The 19,967-nt window shown below is 47.0% G+C and overlaps 1 pseudogene; it reads right to left on the reverse strand.

The window, feature by feature from the left end:
- Positions 1 to 18,512: 18,512 nt before the first annotated feature.
- Nme2-ps8 (NME/NM23 nucleoside diphosphate kinase 2, pseudogene 8) lies at positions 18,513 to 18,987 on the reverse strand (annotated as a pseudogene).
- Positions 18,988 to 19,967: the final 980 nt, after the last annotated feature.

Consider the following 19,967-nt stretch of genomic DNA (forward strand, 5'->3'; position numbering starts at 1 on the left):
CCCTACCCACCCCCAGCCGAGTCCCAGCAGTCTACACTGTCAGCAGCTCTTAGTTCTCAGCCCCCTTGCCCCGTGCTGTGAAGCCCGTTACAGGTTACCAAACACCAACCCATTCATGCCTTCTCACCACTACCCACTCAGGATGCTACAGGCTATGCCCTAGGAAGTCTGAGTTTCAGTTCTGCCTCACCACTGTTTGGCTAAAGGACCAGATACATCACTTTCCCCTCCTGCCCTGGTGTTCTCTCTTTGGTAAGAGGAGAAGACACTAGGTCACTGTGACAAGTGAGTCAGCACACACTACCTGCTTGGTGTGGAGCCCTGCCCCTGGAGTGAGGACTCGGTCCCTTCAGACCTGATGTTTGTGCTAAGTTACTGCCTGAGGAGTAACAGATGAGCAGAGAAGCCATAGCCATAGTTCAGTTCCTCCGTAGCTTCTCAGTACTATCAGAATGTTAAGCGTGATACTCCGTGCCAAACTGTGCCTTCCTCCTGGACACAGAAGGCTGTACCTGGAAGAAGGAGTGGGTAATGGTGATAGGCTTATCCATGGGTTCATCCAGTCCTGAAGGTCAAAACAATCTTTTCTCTCCCTCTACAAAAAGCCTGGGGTCCTTCTAATAGGCAGACAATTTCTGTGAAAAGCAAGTTTCTCCTAAGAGGGGCAGAACATGGTGCTTACATACTGTAGCATAATTTGAATGATCGGATCTCACAATCTGAGGCATCCAGGAATTGGGAAATGGGCATGAAGGCTAAAATCCAGGCATGTGACCCACAGGGCTGGCCTAACTCAAACACCCTGGCCAGGCAACCTGTAGAGGTTCCTGGCAAGTGACGCTTCTCAGCCACCATGTCCTGTGTCCAGGACAAGAAAGTCAGGAAAGGACCTGGGCCAGAGCCTCATGATGACTGAGTGGTGCACCCAAGTGATAACTTTTAGTGAGAAAATGGGAGATGTCTTGGGGGCCACTGAACCTCCAAAGGAGAACCAGGCTCCATCTTCTGGTGCAGAGCAGGGCTGACTAAAAGGACTGAGGTATACCCTTTGCCCTACTTTCTCCAGAACTTTTCCAGGAACCTCATCCCGCCACTCCTGTTTCTTTTAGCCTTATTCTTGCTCAGGGAAGCCTCGAATGACCTTTTGTCCCAAGCAAACCCCATGAGCTATAGATCAGTCCTGAACACAAAGAGTTTAGTATCTGTTCATTTTTGATCCTAGACTCTGCAAAAAGTATCTAAGAGACTCGAAATTCCCCAAGGCTTTGTGAATAATGTGTGAAGAGACGAAGCTCAGAGACGTTTAGAACCCTTTAAAACTCTGAAAAGTCTCCTAACAATGGAGTCCACCTTTGAACCACAGGACCCCTTAGACCCTACACTTGTCCCACAGAGTGGATTAGAAGCAGGGCGCACATCCCCCTAGTGAGTATATTATTTTCAATGACAAATAGCAAACAGCATGACTTCGAACTCTGTGTTCCTCACATGCCACAATAAGTAGCAGAATGCCATTGGGGGCTAAACTGAGGCTGAGGGCTCTAGTGGAAGTGGGTCACTGGGACAGGGGACACCTTGAGGTCTTATAGCCCATCCGTACTTCCTGTCCACTCTCTACCTCCTGACTACAAGCATAATGAGACCAGTTGCCTCATATTCCTGCCAGCATGCCTCCTTTACCATGATAGGCTACATTCATTCCTAAACTGGGAGCCACAGTAAGCCCTTCCTCCCTGAAGTTGCTTCTTGTCAGATGTTTGATCAAGAACATTAAAAAAAAGAGGCAGGCGAGGTGGCTTAGTGGGCAAACATATGTGTTGTGTAAGCCTGACTACCTGAGTCCAATCCAGTGAGGAGAGCATGGACTCTGGGCTCACACTTGGTTCAAACACAGGTCAAACACGAGTCTCCAGCTGTGTCGGTTTGTGAGACAGTTCCTTCCTCTCTCTGAGTATCCTTTTTTTTTTTCAGTTAAGTGAGGGCTATTGAACAAACTTCAAATGAGTTATAAATACGATCTTAGCATGGTATCTAAGCTGCAGTCAGTTTCCAATGTGCACGTACACACACACACACACACACACACACACACACACACACACACGCACACACTCCTCCACAACTCCACATGTTTACAATATATATAATATATATTTACAATATATATATGTTTACATGTGTATATATACATGATTGTATGATTTTCTTTGTTAAAAATCAAAGCTTTAGCTTCTAAAGCTTTAGCCACATGATCTTTTACAACAGGCATTTTAAGACTTGACAGTCACCAGGAAGTCTTACTCAAAACATGGGCTATTGCTGTGTATCCTTCCCAAGATTAGAGAGTGTGTCTTTGTCTAGACTATACTACTTTAGCCCCTTGCAGAAGCTTGGCAGGCACATAGATAACACTGGCTTTGTCCATCTAGAACATGGTGTGCTGAGAGATTCACCACATTCTCTTGTCATAGAGCAATTTTCTCTGAATAGAAACATTCCATCCAGGAGGGAAGCTTGGTAAGATTCAGAAATTTAAAGGAGGTGGGGGTGGGGGTGGACCCAGGAAACTCATAAGTCTCAGGAAGACCCTGAAACCTACCAGATGTATAAGACTCCTAGCTCTTCAAAGTTATTTAAGCAGTAAGATCTGTTGAGAAGAGATTCTCTGATCTGACAAGCTACCTTAAAATCAGACAGAGGGCTCCAAGGTTCCAGTTGCAACAGTTGTAACAGTTGTAACCTGTGCTAGGCTGGGAAGTTTAGAAAACAGTTGACTTTAAGATATCCAGTTTCCTGTAAGTAAACTCTCACCCATAATCCTATAAATAACCCTAATAAACTGTGATTCACCACGTTGGATTTAGACTGTATTGTTTCTTTGGTTTATTGTCAGTTCCTGGTCTCTGGTGGGTAGACATCTGTTCACGTCTCCCAAGAAATAGTTCACATAACATCCTCCTGAGTGAAAACAAGTGTTAGCCTTCCACACAGAAGGCTACTGTCTTAGTTACTGCTCTATTGCTGTGAAGAGACACCATGACTAAGACAACTCTTATAAAAGAAAGCATTAACTGTTGGCTTGCTTACAGTTGTAGAGGGTTGATTGCCATGGCAGGAAATAGACAGGCATGGTGCGGGGTGGGGGTGGGGGAGAGAATACCTATATACCTATGCTGGCATGTATCTCATTCTTCTTCATCAATTGCTTCCCCAACATATTAGATGGTGCTTCCCAAATTCAGAGCAGGTTCCCTCTTAGTTCTTTGTTTCTCACAGACACAACCAGAAATGTGTCTTATTAACATCCTCAGCATCTTTCTGTTACATCCACTCTCAAGATGAACTGTCACTCACAGACACTGCCAAAAGAAAAGCCCAGAAAACCACCCCATCCTCTCCTTGCTTCCTGCTGTCTAACCTCTTGTCATTAACCCCTTCGATAGTCTTTCTGCACACACCAGACGCCTACTGCTGCCAGGGAGCCTGAGAATGCAGTTCCCTTCAGGGCAGAGCAGACCGGGAAAGGGCAGCTGTCTGCTAGGGAGAGGCTCCAGCTTCCAGTCCTGACTGTGTGAGTTGAGCTATAGAGTGAACACGAGGCTGGAAATGTCCAACTTGCACCAGGCTATGGGTTTGATCTCCAGCACTGAAAACAAAGTTATTGACTGAAGTAGAAGGAAGAAGAGAGGTGGTCTTCATCATCTGACACCTCCGTCCTTGTACCACATGGTGCACCAGGTACTTTACATATAGACTTTAGCTCTCTGGCTGCTTAACACAACCTTCACACTGGTATTTACCCCACTTTACAAAATCAGAATTGGGTGGGGCCACCCGAATGAGTAGTTTTAAAACTTGGAAGGCAGAGACAATGGGAATGTGTCTTTGAAACCGTTCTGAGCTACATAGCAAGTTCCAGGCCAGCCTGAGATATGCAGCTAGACCCTGTGGCTAAATCAATGAGGAGACTGGGGCTACTGGGAAAGACCTGGGTTAGATTCCCAGAACCTTCGTTAATGGCTCACAACTGCTAAAACTCTGCTTCCAGGGGATCTGGTGCCCTCTTGTGGCCTCTGCAGCCACCATGTTTGTATGTGGGGCACAGGCATATATGTAGGCAAAAAACCCACACATGTAATGTTTAAAAAAAAAATAAACCAGGAAACTGAGGCCACAGTGGCAAACACACCCAGCATGAGTGCCAGGACATGGCAGGGCCGGAGATGGGATGTGACATCAGGGAGCCCAGTGTCCTGCTAGCATCCCTCATGGTCTGCCCTCTGTAGTCACCCATCAGTCTCAGAGCAAATGGCAAATATGACCTTTCCCAAATGCATACAAACCTTAATCCAAATCATAAAGGACAATGAAGTGAATAAAGGAGCACTTATTGAATTGGAACAAGACAGACTTTAATTAGCCTAATCGCTTTTAACTCCTACTAAATACTTCAAAGCTGAGCAGAAATGTCTCTTTTACTAAAGTCCATTGTTCTAAGCTTTACACTTTAAAAAAATGTATTTATGTGTATGAATAGTTTACCTAGAAGTATTATCTTAAAACTTCTCTGTAGCCCAAGCAATAGGCTAGATGTCTCCAGGCTCGAGAGCTCAGCTGACCATAGCTGGAAGGGTGACTCTAACTCTGATCCCCTGTCTCTTGGGGCTGTCAAGCTTGCAGTCTCTGAGATCTTGTGACTATTGACTGTTCTCGTCCTCCACATCGCAGGCTCCCTCCAGGGCTGAGGCGTCGGATGCTGCTGTACCTGAGGGCTTCTGGCTGCGGGTTGCAGCTGCTAGCTTTTGCCTGGTGGCACTGAAGTCAGATGTTCAGCATTCACTGGCCACGTGTGCACACCAGTGGCTGTGACCATAGCAGACGTTTCTTCATCAACCGATATTCAATGAGTATGTATTTATCGTCTATGAAGAACCAGCATCCAGGAATTGAGTAGATGGTGGTAAATAGAGCAGATAGATGTCCTTCTTGGACCACGACCAAACTCAACCTAGGGAGGAAAGGATTTATTTGGTTATTAACTACAGTACATCCTCAGGGGAAGCCAAGGCAGAACTCAAGGCAGAAACCTGGAGGCAGGAACTGAAGCTGAGGTCATGGGGGAGCTCTGCTCACTGGTTTGCTCCTCATGGCTTTCCCAGTTTGCTTTCTTATACACCCCAGGACCACTTGCCTAGGAGTAGCACAGCTGAACAGAAATGTCTCTTTTACTAAAGTCCATAACAGGCTAGGCCCTTCCACTTCAATCATCAATCGGGAAAATGCCCCCACAGACTTGCTTACAGGCTAACCGGATATGGTCAATTACTGGGACGAGATCCCCCTTGTCCCAGATACGTCTTGGTTTTTGTCAAGTTGATGAAAACCAGCCAGCGCACCTCTCATTCTAGATTCTGGCTTTTCAGCCTCACAACCTTGCCTGGCAGAACTATTATCCTCATCGTGTAGATGAAGAGACCCCCAGGTCAAACAGGGTGAGCAGACAGCCCTAAGAAGTGACAGGGTCAAGACTCCTTGCTTGCTGTGGTTCCATATAGTTCAAATGTGTTCACCAAAGGTTTGTGTATTGAGAGCATGGCCCTTAATGTGATGCTGTTGGGAGGTGAGATCTTTAAGATGGGGGTCTAGTGATAGAACTTTAGGCTAATTGGGAGTTAGCCTCAGAAGGCACTGTAGGACATCAGTCCCTTTCCCTCACCACCACCCTCTTTCTCGTTCTCCTTCTCCCTCTCCCTTCCCCTCCCTCCTTCTCCTTCTCCCTCTTCCTTTCCCTCCTCTTCCTCCTCTCTCTTCCTTCTCCATATGTCTTTTTCCCTCTTCCCTTTTTCCCTCCGTCCTCTTTGTTATTGACGGGACCTCTGACTTCCACAAATGCCCCCACAACTACTATCCATCTTGAGGTGACGCAGCAAAAGGGATCCCTCAAAATCTGCACCGGTAGAACCTGCAGCTCTTGGAACTGTGATCTAAACCAGCTTCTTTATAAAACTAGCCTCAGATGTTTGATTACAGCAACCTGAACCTGACAAATACATTTCCCAGCACCGTCTCCCCAGCTTCCTGGGTGAGGCAAGAGCCAGGAGAAGAATCTGGAAATTAACTAGAAAAACTGGGACATTCAGCTGCTTTGTGTCTTCCAATAAGAGAAAATGAGTGCATTGGGTAAGCGACTAGCCACAGATAAACGAGATCCCATCTGTGACGTTTTTCACTCAATACCTAGCATACAGCACTCACACAACAAATAGTGGTTCGGACAAAAAAATAGTGTGCTACCACTTTAATTTTAAAAAATGGACTATATTACTCCATTACAGCATGTCTCAGGCAGGGACACATTTGACCCCAGAAGACATTTAACTGTGCCTTTTTTTTTATTGTCATCATCAGTTTTGGGGTAGAGGCTGGGATACCCTATAATACACAGGACTGCCCCCCATAATTATTACAGGGCCCTAAATTTCAAACACAGAAGATAAGCAATTGGACTAATGGGGATATATAATGTTATAATGTTACTCTTAGTGGATGTATAGTGATTCACCATGTACCTGATGACTTTCTGGAGTAAACTGGAAAAAGAGACTTTTCTCTGTACACAAGTTTAGGAGTCATTTTCTTTGCTTCACCTTAAGAGACTTAGGGCAGTAGTGATGGCCTCTGAGGCTTCCTTGACAACTGTTTGGTTCACTCCATGCACCCCTGGGTCTCACTGTTTTTTCCGTGAATATGAGGGTTTCACTGTTTCAAATAATTGTCCTCTTCGAGTCCTTTCTCTCCTTTGTCCTGGGCCTGGCAGCCCCCTCTTAGTCCTGTCAGGATCCCCGGACGCTAATGTCCTTCTAGCTAATGGGAACTCTGGAAGCCGTGTAACACAAGTCCAACAGATAAGCGCTGTTTCAAATCCTTTAGGATTAAGGAACAATGACCTTGTCAGAAACATCAGGAGAATTAGAAAGCACACGCATACCATTCCCTTAATCAGAGCGAGGCTCTGGGAGACTAAAAAGCCTGGTAAGCAGCTGTGCTTCCTCTGAAACATAAGGCTAGGCTCCTGGAGACCTCCTCCCTAGTTACATGGCTTTGAGAGCTATTGGAATGCCAGCTCTGCCTCACTAACACTTTCACATCTGTCTTGTCAAGTGATGGCACAGTGTTAAGAATCGGGCTGCCTCTGGCTATGGGATAAGATGGTCCTAAGACTTTCAGACCTGGAGCAGGGGTTTGTGGGGAGATGAAGACGTGGGACGCACATAGCTGGTGGACCTGACACTCCTTCCCTGTGAGAAGTCAGAGAGGGAACGGACTGAGATCACTTAGTGATTTCTTGACTTGGGGGAAGCCGGAAGTCAAATTCAGACTCTCCTGACTCCTTTTCTGAAGAAGATAGCTGTGTCACTGATGGATGTGCTGCCTTTCCGTGGTCTTGGTTTCAGACAGGAAGAAATTACAGGATTGTGTTGGGGATTCTGGAGGGGCCATCTTCATCGGTATTGTGTCTGGAGTACTAGAGGGACCCTCTTCAATGGCACTGTATATCAGAGGTACTAGAAAGGCCATCTTTCACCACATTGTGTCCCGGATACAAGAGGGGCCATCTGCTGTGACATTGTGTCAGAAATACAGGAGAGATCATCTTCCATGGCATTGTGTCAGGGACACTAGAGGGACCCTCTCCATTCACTAAGCTTTCACCCTTTACTGCACTTTTACACTTGGTACTTTGCATGACAAGAGAATCAGGAGAGAAAGGCAAACTTACACTGAAGGGTAAGAGAACATGGGGTGGGGCCTGAGGAAGAGATCCCCAGAGGCACCCACTTAAGCTTAGGGCACCCTTTTGAATAGAGGAAAAAAGAGCTTTAGGAAAGAGGCAAGACCCAGGCTGACCCAGATGCCACATCCTACTCGCTGGCCAGGATGTGGACCTCTCAGCAGCTGGTCTCAATGTCACCTGAGCAGGGAGCCTCCCAAAAGGGGCAAGGAGAAAATGGATTTTTCTCTGATTTGGCTCTTCCACTAGAATGTGAAGAAAATAAGAAAGGGGGATGTCCTTGCCTGACTCCAGGAGCAAAAGTTAAGCCAAGATGGAGAGTCCTGACCCTCACTGCTCTAAAGCAAGCTCTTTGACAGCTCCGTTTCCAATCCCTAATTTCACACAAAACCTCCACAGGGAAATGGCGAAAAGGATCCACATCTCCTTCTGAACAAAGCTGCACACCTGGTTCAGGGGAGCTGACACTTGGACACCACCCCCTACACACTGAGACATGGCCGCCGCCACCCCCTCCGCCTCATCCCCTCCGCTCTTCTCAGAGGGTTCCCAAGAGCTGACCTGGCCTCTCTGCTGAGGAAGGAAGTCCTTCTTTCCACCTTCTCACACCAGGAGAACCTTCCCTGTCAAACCCACATTGGAAGGGCTTTGTCACCAACCCACATCAGTGAGAAGCTATGGGACAAAAGTATCACCAAGGTGGGAAGGGAAACTATGACAAAGAGAGATCTGTGGATGGATGGGTGGCAGAGGTGACCCCAGAGAAAAGTGAGTCCTAAAGCGGCTTGCACAGGACAAGAAAACAGCCTTGCACCAAAGTTCCAGAGTATTCATGTTAGGAGTTACTCTTGAATGAACAGTTACTTAAAGACTACATACAGAGTAAACAGTCTGACCATCCCTGTCCCCATCTTGCTCTGGGGTCTTCATAGGACACTAAGCCATGAGCAAACACCAAGAAGGCAGGGGAATAAAAGAAAGACCTGCCATTCTTCTACCTGTATTGTTGAAGCCATTTCTGAATCTCTCTGTGCCCTCTGATCAAATGATTAAACCAGTCCATGCCTACTTAACAAGGTTGTCACAAGTCCTCAGAAAATAAGAAAAAGTCCCAGCCCTAAAACCTGGGACTTGTATGAATATGTATCTGTCAGGACCAGCCTGCTCTCCACACTAATCTTTCTCACTGTTTCCTTTCCAATAGAGCTCCAAACTTCTTCTGACCACCACTGGATGTTTGTGGGGCCCATAAATAGCCCAGCAAACAAAGGAGAAATAATGACATTTCAGGGGAGATCTCTTACTCTCTGGCCTCACCTCATGAGGAGTCCAGTGTTAGTTTAGGTACCCCATCTCACAGCCATCCCGAGGCTTCAAAGAGCCTCTAAGGGTAGCCACTGAGTTGAGAAATGGGGCAGCTTGCATTCTTTTTTTTTTTTTTTTGGTTCTTTTTTTTTTTCCGGAGCTGGGGACCGAACCCAGGGCCTTGTGCTTCCTAGGCAAGCGCTCTACCAGTGAGCTAAATCCCCAACCCGGCAGCTTGCATTCTTGATGACAGTGTTGGGCACTGATAGTCACCTTCCTCATGTCCACCTTCCCTCTTGTGTTGGTTCCTTTTCTATTGTTATTGCCAAACACCATTACCAAGTCACTTTATAAAAGAAACCATTTTATTTGGCTTATGGTTTCAGAGGGTTAGAGTCCGTGTTGATGGGGCAAAGGCATAGTGGCAGAAAATGTTGTGACTGTACATCTTGGTCTACAACTGGGAAGCAGGCAACACATTAGAAATAACATGAGCCTTTTGAAACTTCAAACCCACCCCCAGTTATACACTTCCTCTAATAAGGACAGACCAAATCCTTCCCAAATGGTTCTTTCCACCACTAGGGACCGATTGAGTGGTCAGGTCTACAAAGCTATGGGGGCTATTCCCATTCACATCACCCTATTCCACTTCCTGGCCCCCATCAACTCATGGCCATATCATAATGCAGAATGCATTTAGCTTAATTTCAAAAGTCCCCATAGTCTTTTAGCCTCCACACTGTTTAAAAACCCAACGTCTCTTCTGAGACTCATGGCAATCTCTTAACCGTGATGCCCTATAAAGTCAAAATATCAATTACACACTTCAAAATCTGATGGGAGAGATTATATACTGCCTTTCCAAAGGAGTGGAAGAGGGCATGGTGGGAAATACTGGAGCAGAGCAATACCAAAACCCCACAGGGCAAACTGTGACTCTTGCAATTTTGATATCAAAGAGTTTAGACAGCTCTTCCCTTCCGGCTTTGCTGAAGACAACACACTTCTCTCTCTTGGGCTGGTTCCACTCCCTACCTGCAGATCTACCCGGCAGACATCTCATGGCTTTAACACACATCTTGAATCTCCAGCACAACCCAGGCTTTGCTTTCAGAGCTTCAGACGTTGACCTCTCAGGACCTCTTGTCCCCTCCTGGCTCTCCTCAGGGCCCCTGACACACGTTGCCTGGTGTCATTGGCTCTCCTTAACCTTAGAGGAAGATTCCACACAGCCCCTTTACTCCTGTGCCCTTCACAACTCTAAAGCCAGAACCACGTGGATACTGCTGCCAAGTTCGGCTGCCCATGTGGAATGGACCCTGCCCTCCGTGAATCACACTTGCAAGCGATTTCCTTTGTTTGTTTGTTTGTTATTGCAGAAAACTCTTTAATATTCCTTTCACAAGTTGAAAATTTGACTGGGCAGGATCTTGCCTGAGGACAAGCTTCCCTTGAATCCACTGTAAATCAGGCTTCATCTCCTTATCTCTTCCAGCACAAGTCTTAGCTCCGGCATTAAATTTTTGGATGTTCTTTTTCTCTTCAGACTGTACAGTTTGACCCATTTGCTCATTTTCACCGTAGACCAGCGAATGAGTGATAACTAATAACCACGCAACAGAGTCAATATTAGGCTATGCTGAGATCGGATCCACCAATGAAATTTTTCATTTAGCCTCAGGCATATTCTTAGGGCAAGAGCAGAAAGCAGCCACACTCTTTACCAAAATAACAAAAGAATAGCCTCTTGCCCAGCCACCTATATTATTCTCTCCCTGAACCTGTAGAGCTGAGTTTCTACATTGCTCCCAGCAATACTGTCTTACAAGCTCCTCCTAGGATGGCCCATTAAGTTCTGCTAACAGCATTCGACTGCTTTCCTAGCTGTGGTGGTTTGGATGAGAGTGTCCTGCATAGGCTCATATGTTTGAATATTTGGTCTCCAGTCGATGGTACTGTTTGTGAAGGATTAGAATATATAGAGATATTACTGTATAGACTGACAACATGCCTGCTCCATGGTATGGTTAAGGGAAAGGTTTTTATTGTAGATATGAGAGGCATCTGGAAGAGTCCAGAACCAAGAGAGAAAGATGTAGACTGGACGTAGCCAGAGCACTGGATATGACAAGAAGGGACACAAGAGCCGAGCAGAGGGGTGGAGAAGAAAGGGGAGGAGAGAGGGAGAGAGGGAGAGGGAGAGAGGGAGAGAGAGAGAGGGGGAAAGGAGGAAGAGGAAGGGAGAGGGGGAGGAGGAAGGAAAGGGAGAGAGAGAGGAAGGGGGAAGGAGAGGGACAGAGACAGACAGACAGACAGAGAGAACAGGGTTATAGGGAGAATGTTATAAGGAGAGTGAGTAGCTAGGGGAAGCAAGCTTGTGAGCTGGAGGGAGTTTAAGGTAAGGGAGGAGGTGAGAAGGGCTAGGATGCCAGTGTGGCCTTTGAAGTGTTTAACAGGTGTGTGATATTGAGGGAGCCCAAAGGCCAGCCTGTGCTTTGCTATGCTAATAGGCACCATAGACTGCCATTTGTCCGGTCTGCCTTTCAGCACTTGGAGTTTCCTTGGACCTGACAATTACAGGCGCTAGAGAGATTGCAAGCACCTTCTGTGTTTGCCAGGATGTCCATGCAGGATGGAGAAGGCAGGAAGTGAACAAAGGGAGGTCCCAGGAACCACAGTCACCTGAAGTCCAGCCATCTTGGAGACTGTCACCTCCTCCAAGCCTCCCTTGGGACATGAAATATGCATGTAAGATCTGTTTGCATTCTGTTGTTGTGTCATCTTTAGACCTGGGATGAATCCTAGCCCCTGACCCAAACAGTCCTTACATCCTTTCTCTCACGGCCAGCATCCTGTGTGTTTATTGTTTCTGTTCCACTCGGGCCTTGATCCAGGCCTTTAATAGGTCAGGGTCCTTGTCCTGATGGGAAAGCAGCTGAATCCCAGGTCAGCTAAGTAGTGTTATTGTGTGGAGTAGTGGAGGAATGGTACTAGTGGTATTAATTTCAAGAAATGGGTTTTGGTCACCTGAAACAGCTCGCCACAAGGAAGAAGAGGCTATTCAGGTCTAAATGGCGGCAGGCGGTAGGGGTAGCTTGCTCCAGTGGGAATGCCATCACAGGAAGTGGCTGGGCAGTAATTCAAGCTGAAATGTAGCTCACAGGAAGGGAAGGGGCTGGGATGCGGTTGTACCTTACACAGCTACCCCATTCACTCCCTAGCAGTGCAAAAACACACTAGCTCCATCTGTGGTGGTCAGCAGCTATTAAAGGGCTCCAGGTAGAAGATATCATCCGCAGAGATACTTCTCAGGAAGATTCCACGAAGATCATGAGTCACAAGGTGGGCCAGCCAGCCCCTCTCAGCATCCAGGCCCCAGGGTCTGTGCACAAAGCTAAATAATTGCTGGGTCCTGTCTGGGAATCCCAGTTTTGATGCTGAGCCAGCCTTCTGAAGTGTATCTATAGCAGAGCAAATGCACTCTTATGCTTGAGTAGTTCCCACGCACCAGCACGGAAGGAGGCCCATCTGATTCCTTTGCTTAACTACTCCTCCCAATAATGAGTGGGGTAGCTACCATTTTACTTCACATTTTACACACAAGGCTCAGAACACTCAAAGAATTGGTCAAATCCCCCATTTGCAAAGCAGCAGAAACTGCAGGAAGTCCAGACCCTGTCTCTTTGAAGGAGGTGCGTGTTCATGCCCTCTCACTGAGCTCACCGTGAGCTATGAATGCAGCAGTGAATGTGGGAGGGCGAGCATCCTATCCTGTAAGTTTGCCTGTTAAGCATTCCCGACAGGCAGAGCTTGGATCCGAGCTGCCACTCCAGGTGGAAGGCTGTCAGAAGCTGGACCTAAAGGCATTTAAACTGATTTTGCCCTCTCCCCACCATTCTGACTGAGTTCTGAGGAGCAAAGTGAACATACTTGGGAACCGGGGGCCACTTTGAATTCCAGCCTGTGCTCTCTTTATGGTGGACAGGAGTTTGGCAAGATGCCAAGAGGGAACAATGCCAAAGGTTCCTGTGTGTCCTGGGGAGGGACTCTGGGTGACAGAGACAGTGAGTCCATGAGACCAGGCTCTTGAAAGCAAAGAGGAGGGGAGGGATCTTGTGGAGTAGTTTTCCCCCTTGGTTTTCAGACACCAGAAATGCCAGGAGATGTTGGTAAGAAACCAGTTGGGCCTCGATTACCAGTATTGAATCTCTGGGACCTACCAGTTTGCCTATATTCTAATTTCTTTCATTTCTGCCATCCACCCTGTCACCCTGCTTTGATAAGAGACCATCAGCTGATCCACAGTACCCAGGCCCATGCTGGATTCCCAGGCCCACCCTAGGGCCACCCTAGCAGGCTACGAAGTCAGTGAAGAGGCTGTGCCCTCCCTTCCCACCTCCCCCCATTCACTCCCCACCACTCTCTATTCTTCCAACCCCCTGCCTTCCACTTTGTTAATTAAGGAAGCCATTTGCGCCCTGTGAAGGAGGCTATTGTGCCCTGCCTCTCAAAAGCAACAGGCAGCCGCCACTCTCAGAGACAGTTGGCATGACGACTAAGCCACAAGGACACTTCCAAAATGGGCAATTTAGCTTTAAATGATCATTGCGTTTTTAACTGGATGTCACATTTCCATAATTGCACAGACAGCTAATTGGGCGATTGTTCTCGATTTTTCATTCCTGTTCTTTTTCCCACTTAATGTTTCCATGCACAAGTGTGCACACTTACACTCATGCACTCTCACACGCAGGCACCCACACGGAGTCACTCACAAGGCGGGCCAAGCTGACAGCTCTATGGACACCAGTGACTAGCAACAAAGGAACTTGGCCTCAGCGCTGGACCATTTGGTGGCTTTTGGTTCACCAGCATCATCACCCACGATGGGGCAGCCCTTGATGCTCAGGGCTGGACCATTTGGTGGCTGTCGGTTTGTTCAGCATCATCAGCCATAATGGGGCAACCCTTGATGCTTCCCCATCCCCTTCTCTCACACCAATGATGCGATAATCCTGAGTCCCCCGAAAGAAAAACCAATTCCACAATTGTAAGCCAAACTTGAAGCAAGCTTTAATTAAATACTGGCCAGGAGGACAGACCCTGGCCAGGTCTACTCCTGGGTTCCAGGAAATGGCCCGGAGTCTCATTTTACAGAGGCTTAAAAAGGCAAACCCACAGGGCCACATTATTTTCTATCAGGTCCAGTCAAAGACAAGCATACACCCTGACCTGTTTCCTGCCTGACTACCTCCCACCCATATGTGCAGGTGGGTGAAACAAGTGTAATTGTCTTACCCGCAAACAAAGCCCTTAATCTGCAAGGTGTATCTTTTCCTGTTTTGGTCTCCTATTACCTTGCAACATTGGTCTCACAGATGCTCAGGCGGGTTAGCATGTTGGAAAAACTGTACACACAAGTGCGTGCCACCACACCACACACACACACACACACACACACACACACACACACACACACACAGCAGATCCATCTGGTCAGGGGAGTCCTATCTGGGAAAGTTTGACACATTTTTAGATACCGAAGTCTGTGGTCAGAAAATGTATCTTTTTTCCCAGACATAACCCTCACAGAAAACACAAATGTTGCCATCTGAGGGAGAACTGGACTGTGAGGAGGCATTCTGATTTAATCCCAGACCCTGTGGCCACAGGCTTGGCACCTGAGCTCAGTGCCCTGTGTTGCTGTTCTAGCTGCACAAAAAATTTATTTGTTTAGTTTAGTTTGGGTGCAGGTGTGCCTGTACGGTCACGTGGCAGCGCCTCAAAGCGCATGTGGGGGTCAGAAGACAACTTTCAGGAGTTAGTTCTCTCCTCTTATCATGTGGGTTCCAGAGATTGGGCACAGATCCTTGCTTTGGCAGTAGATGTCTTTAACAGACCTGTGTCACCAGCCCTAATTTCTGTTTCTAATATTCTTTCCAAAACACCAATGATGGGAAAGCCCTGATTGCTGGCCCCGGAGAGCAGTCCAGGACTACTATATTAAATGCACCTTGGAGAAGTTGTTTCTACCAAACCCCAGGACAAGTTGTTCCTCCAAAAAGCGGAGAAAACTGGTTCACTCCTCTTAATTACTGTTTAAAATCTAAATTGCTGCTCCAATAAACTGGACATCAATGAATGTGCTCGACTTGTGTTTCGACCCAGGGCAGATGGCTAATTCCGCTGCTGAACTGAGCTTAAACACAGAGATGAAATGCTAGAGCCAAGTGCCCGTCACTCTGAGCGGGAGTGGAAGCCATATTTCTGTCTCAGAGGACAGATGCCATTCTGACCCCTCTGTGCTGATTGCAAGCCTTTTTGAGTAAAAAACACTTCCTTTGTTCTGCTCTCCCGACAAAGCTCTAATCATGTTCTATTCATAGAAATTACAGCGGAATCTTCTTGTTTCTCACATATCAAATAAGATAGTACACAGGGAAGTCAAGTTCTGGGAACAAATAATTGAATCGTCAGACTCCCACGGGCGGTGAGATCATGAGCCTGTCGGAGGCCAGGTGTGTGGGCAGAGGGCCTTCAACCTGCCACATCTCCAAATCAATGTGTCCTCAAACCCACAGCCTGGCCATCAATAAAATGCAAGGCTAATTTTTAAGAGCTTAGTGGAAAGACATTGAGGAGGAATCTGGCATTCATCAAGTTACCTTTCACACACATTATTTTATCAGATTCCCCACTGTGGCCTGTAACGTAGGATGTACCATTAATTCCATCTTGTGGACAGGGGAACTGAGGTAAGGAGGAGAGACGATCACCACTGCACGTCCAGTCAGCAAGGTGCTAGGTCCTCTCTCTTCCAGGACTCTTTTCTGCTTTTCCAAACAACCCAACTACCAGAGCACTCATGTCCCGCTGGCTACCTACACAGCTGCTCGAGGCTTCAGCACGCTAAAGCTGAGGTCGGAGGACTGTGTGAAGGCCAGGCAAGATGCTTGGTACTTGAGAATGGCGTTGAGAATGGCTGTCTCATACCTCTGGTCATTCTTCAACCCTCAGTACTCTATGTACCTCCAAAGCCTGGCTGGAGTGGGGCAGACTCGATTATAAGCTTCTTGTTTTGTTTTCAAGGATGCAGAGTTGATTTATTTATTTATTTATTTATTTATTTATTTATTTATTTAAAAAGATCAGAGGCCAGGGTTGTATCTTGGAGGAGCGGGGGATGAATTTGATCAACGTACGTTCTGTGAAAGCTCTCAAAGAACTTGCAAAACTGTTTTTAAAAACGAGAGGCTGAAGGTGGCTCAGTGGGCAGAGGACTTCTGGGCCCTGAGTTTAGCTCTCCAATACGCAAGCAAGAGTGAATGTAGCAGCCGGTGTGTGCACAGTGCAGGGGTGGTGGGAGAAGAAAACGTAGATGGGGGAGGTCTATCGGCAGATACTGAAAGCTTGGAAGTCAGCCAATACAGCCGACCTTCACATGTGCACACATGAGCAAGTACCCCTGTTGAGCACACATATGTATATACACGCAAGGAAATTTTAAAAAAATAAAAACAGTGCATATTTGACATAGACTTTAAAAAAAGTCAACTCGGTGCAAAGAAATGCAAGACAATTAGAAAATAACGTTGAGCATGTACATGTGAGCAGATAACATGTCTTCAAACATTAGTGCACAGCCAATGGTCTGCGGCTGGGCTTGGGGGTTGGGAGGATATTGGTTTAATTTTTACCATTTATTTTATTCTTACACTGGGTGTCCAAGGAGTGTGTGGTCCAACTTCATTCCCAACCCACAGCTCAGAAATCCCTAAGCCAACCCAGGATCCCTAAACTGAGACCCTCTACTGCTCATGTGTCATGTCTCTCCCATCTCAGGCTCACATTGGAGCAGGCATCTCAGAGCAGCATTCATTACGGGTGACATATGGTGTTGGTGACAGTGGGCTGACCCACATTTAGCTGATGTCTGCACTTTTGATGTCCTGGGGCTGTGACAACAAGGTAGCACCAAGTGAGTAGATTACAAAGCAGAGACTTCCTGTCTCGAAGTCCAAGGCCAAGAGAAAGGTGCTGGCTGGATAGCTCCCTCAAGGGAAAACCTGTGCCCTGTCACTCTCCTGTCTTTGATGCGTCCTGGCTTCTGTTGCCTTGGCCAAGTTTGCCTCATACTCACAGGACATTCTCCTTATATGAGTGTGTGCTGGCTAGTCTTATGTCAACTTGGCACACAAAGCAGAGGCATCCGAAACATCTGTTTGTAAGGCATTTTCTTAATTAATTATTGATGTGGGGGGCCCATGCCATACCTGGGCTGGTGGGTTCTATAAGAAAACAAGCTGAGTAAGCCATGGGAGTCAAGTCAGTAAACAGCACTCCTCCATGTCCCCTGCAGCAGCTCTTTCCTTCTGACTTCCTTGGATTATGAAAAGCAATATGAAAGTGTAAACCAAACAAACTCTTCCTCAACGTACAATAGCAATGCTGACGGAGACAGAGTATCAGTGTTCTTTCATGAGGTTGCCACTTGGAGCAGGTGAGGGTTACACACTGGTGTCACATGACCTCATCCTACATAATTCATTGAAAGCACCCTCATTCCAAATAGATATCATCTTCTGAGATCCTGGGGAGGCAAACTTTAACACGTGTGCTATGTGTGTACTGGAGCTGGTTAAATCCATTAAAAGTACTAAATGGTTGGTATAAACCAACTGTATCCTTACTAGTTTTCATGTTGTTGGTTTGGGAGTAGGCATGTCACTTACAATTACCTTGTCATTGTTTTTTGTTTGTTTGCTTTTTCCAGAATTGAGGACCAACTAGGCAAAGTGTTCTACCACTGAGCTAAATCCCCAACCCTAGGCACATCCTTACAAATAGCCAATGAGAGCAGAAAAACCCTTCCAGAACATCCTAGGAAATAATCACATGCAACGGTTCTATTTCCAGACAAGCTGACCTTCTGAGGCGCTTGAGTTCGAACTTCAACACAAACATTTTATATCGGTGGATAGGCAATTCAACCCAAATCAATTTCAGGAAGGGTTCTCAGGTTCCTAAAGAAGAAGTCAGAAAGGCAGGCTTCTTCCTCATAGCTCTGTCAATTGTGGATGTAACTTCTGGAACTATTGCAGCCAACATGGCACCCTGAGGCTAGCCAGCACACTGGTACACAAGGAAGAGAGAAACTCATGGAGCAGCCATACCCTGATGGCCCGATGCCTGGTGGACCACGCCTTGATAGATCACTCCCTGGTTTGTCCCTCATGCAGGTCTTCTCAGAAAAGGGACTGATAACCTTTCCTATCTCTTTTATTTATTTATTTTTTCCAGTTCCAAAGTCTTTATTGCTTTAGAAAAGATAGTCCATCCAGTCAGTGGGATGAAGAGCTGTGTCCAGGAGCCCCATCAGTACTGCTGAAAAGGATTCTGGTTTTTCCAACGTCTACTGGTACACCCGGTCATGGGCACAAGACTTATAGTCAATCAGTTCTTCGGGCTTAAACCATAGACCGATCTCTTTCTCGGCACTCTTCACTGAATCACTGCCGGGGATGATGTTCCTGACAACTTGAATGCAGAAATCCCCATGAATGGTGCCTGGTTTCAAATCAGCTGGATTGGTCTCCCCCAGCATCACTCGGCCTGTTTTCACCACATTGAGCCCCTCCCAGACCATGGCCACCACAGGCCCTGAGTTCATGTACTTCACCAGCCCCAGGAAGAAAGGACGGTCTTTCAGGTCAATGTAGTGCTGCTTCAGGTGTTCTCCAGAAGCCCGAAGGAACTTCATGGCCACCAGGTGGAATTCTGCTCGAATTGCTTGATGATCTCGCCCACCAGGCTGCGCTGCACACCATCTGGCTTGATGGCAATGAAGGTACGCTCGAGATTGGCCATGGTCCGAAAGCTGGTGGGTCAGCTGGTGTCTGCCACCTTTCCTATCTCTTAAGCCAGTTTCAGTGAGGCTGTTCTGCCATCTCCAAAGTATTCTAACTGACACTAACTAAAAAGTCATTGCAGAGTAGAGGGATCAGAAACACTGTTCAGAATTTCTTCAGCCCATCAGCTTTGAAGTGATACAATCAGGATGATAGATGTATTAAGGGAAAATTACATCACTTTAAGTCTGGCACATAAGACCAATTAATGTACAAGTTCTCTTAGCTGGGGAAAAAAAAATACAGTTCTTTTGTTCTCAAATACAAGAGTGCTGGCGAATCACCGAGAGGGTTTATTAAAACGGCTAGCTTGCTTGCCTGACTTCAGGCTGAAGGGGCCATACTCTGAGAGCTGCTGCTCTCTGAAGACAAGCCTGTGTCTGAGGCAGTTGACTGCATGTGATCCTTTCCCCCCTGCAGGGGACCCCTCAGGGGACCCCGCAGCTGGAACTGTCACTGATGGAGTCTCCACCAATGTTTTCCTGTCATTCGCTCCTCACAAGGAATCTTTGAAGTGGATTCATCAACCACAATACGCAGGCGGAGAAACCCGCTTTTTATTGAAGGCCAGGCTGTGGGCTTAAGGACAAATTTATTTGGAGATGTGGCAGATTGAAGGCCCTCTCTGCCTAAACACCTAGCCTCCAAACAGAAGCTCACAGAATCTGTTACAGGAGACAAAATACTGCTCCAAGCCTGAGAAGGACCCAGCAGGATAGTTTGGAAAGTACTGGGTACCATAGCTCTAAGCTAAAGGATGACTGGCTGAAATTAGACACCCTCTGCCAGAAGAGGTGAACGGTGTGTCCCTGTGGAAGATACGCAGGCCCCTGCTTTGAAGGATTAGTCTCGGAGGCTGAGACCACAGGGTTGACCATGGTGCTCTGTCATCTCCTTACCCAGAGTAGATGCTGCAGGCTGGTGGAGGCCAAGGGACAGCAAGGAAAGCTGTGAAGCTA

This window comes from Rattus norvegicus, chromosome 8 (genome assembly GCF_021556685.1).
Source record: "Rattus norvegicus strain SHRSP/BbbUtx chromosome 8, alternate assembly SHRSP_T2T, whole genome shotgun sequence".
Taxonomy (NCBI): domain Eukaryota; kingdom Metazoa; phylum Chordata; class Mammalia; order Rodentia; family Muridae; genus Rattus; species Rattus norvegicus.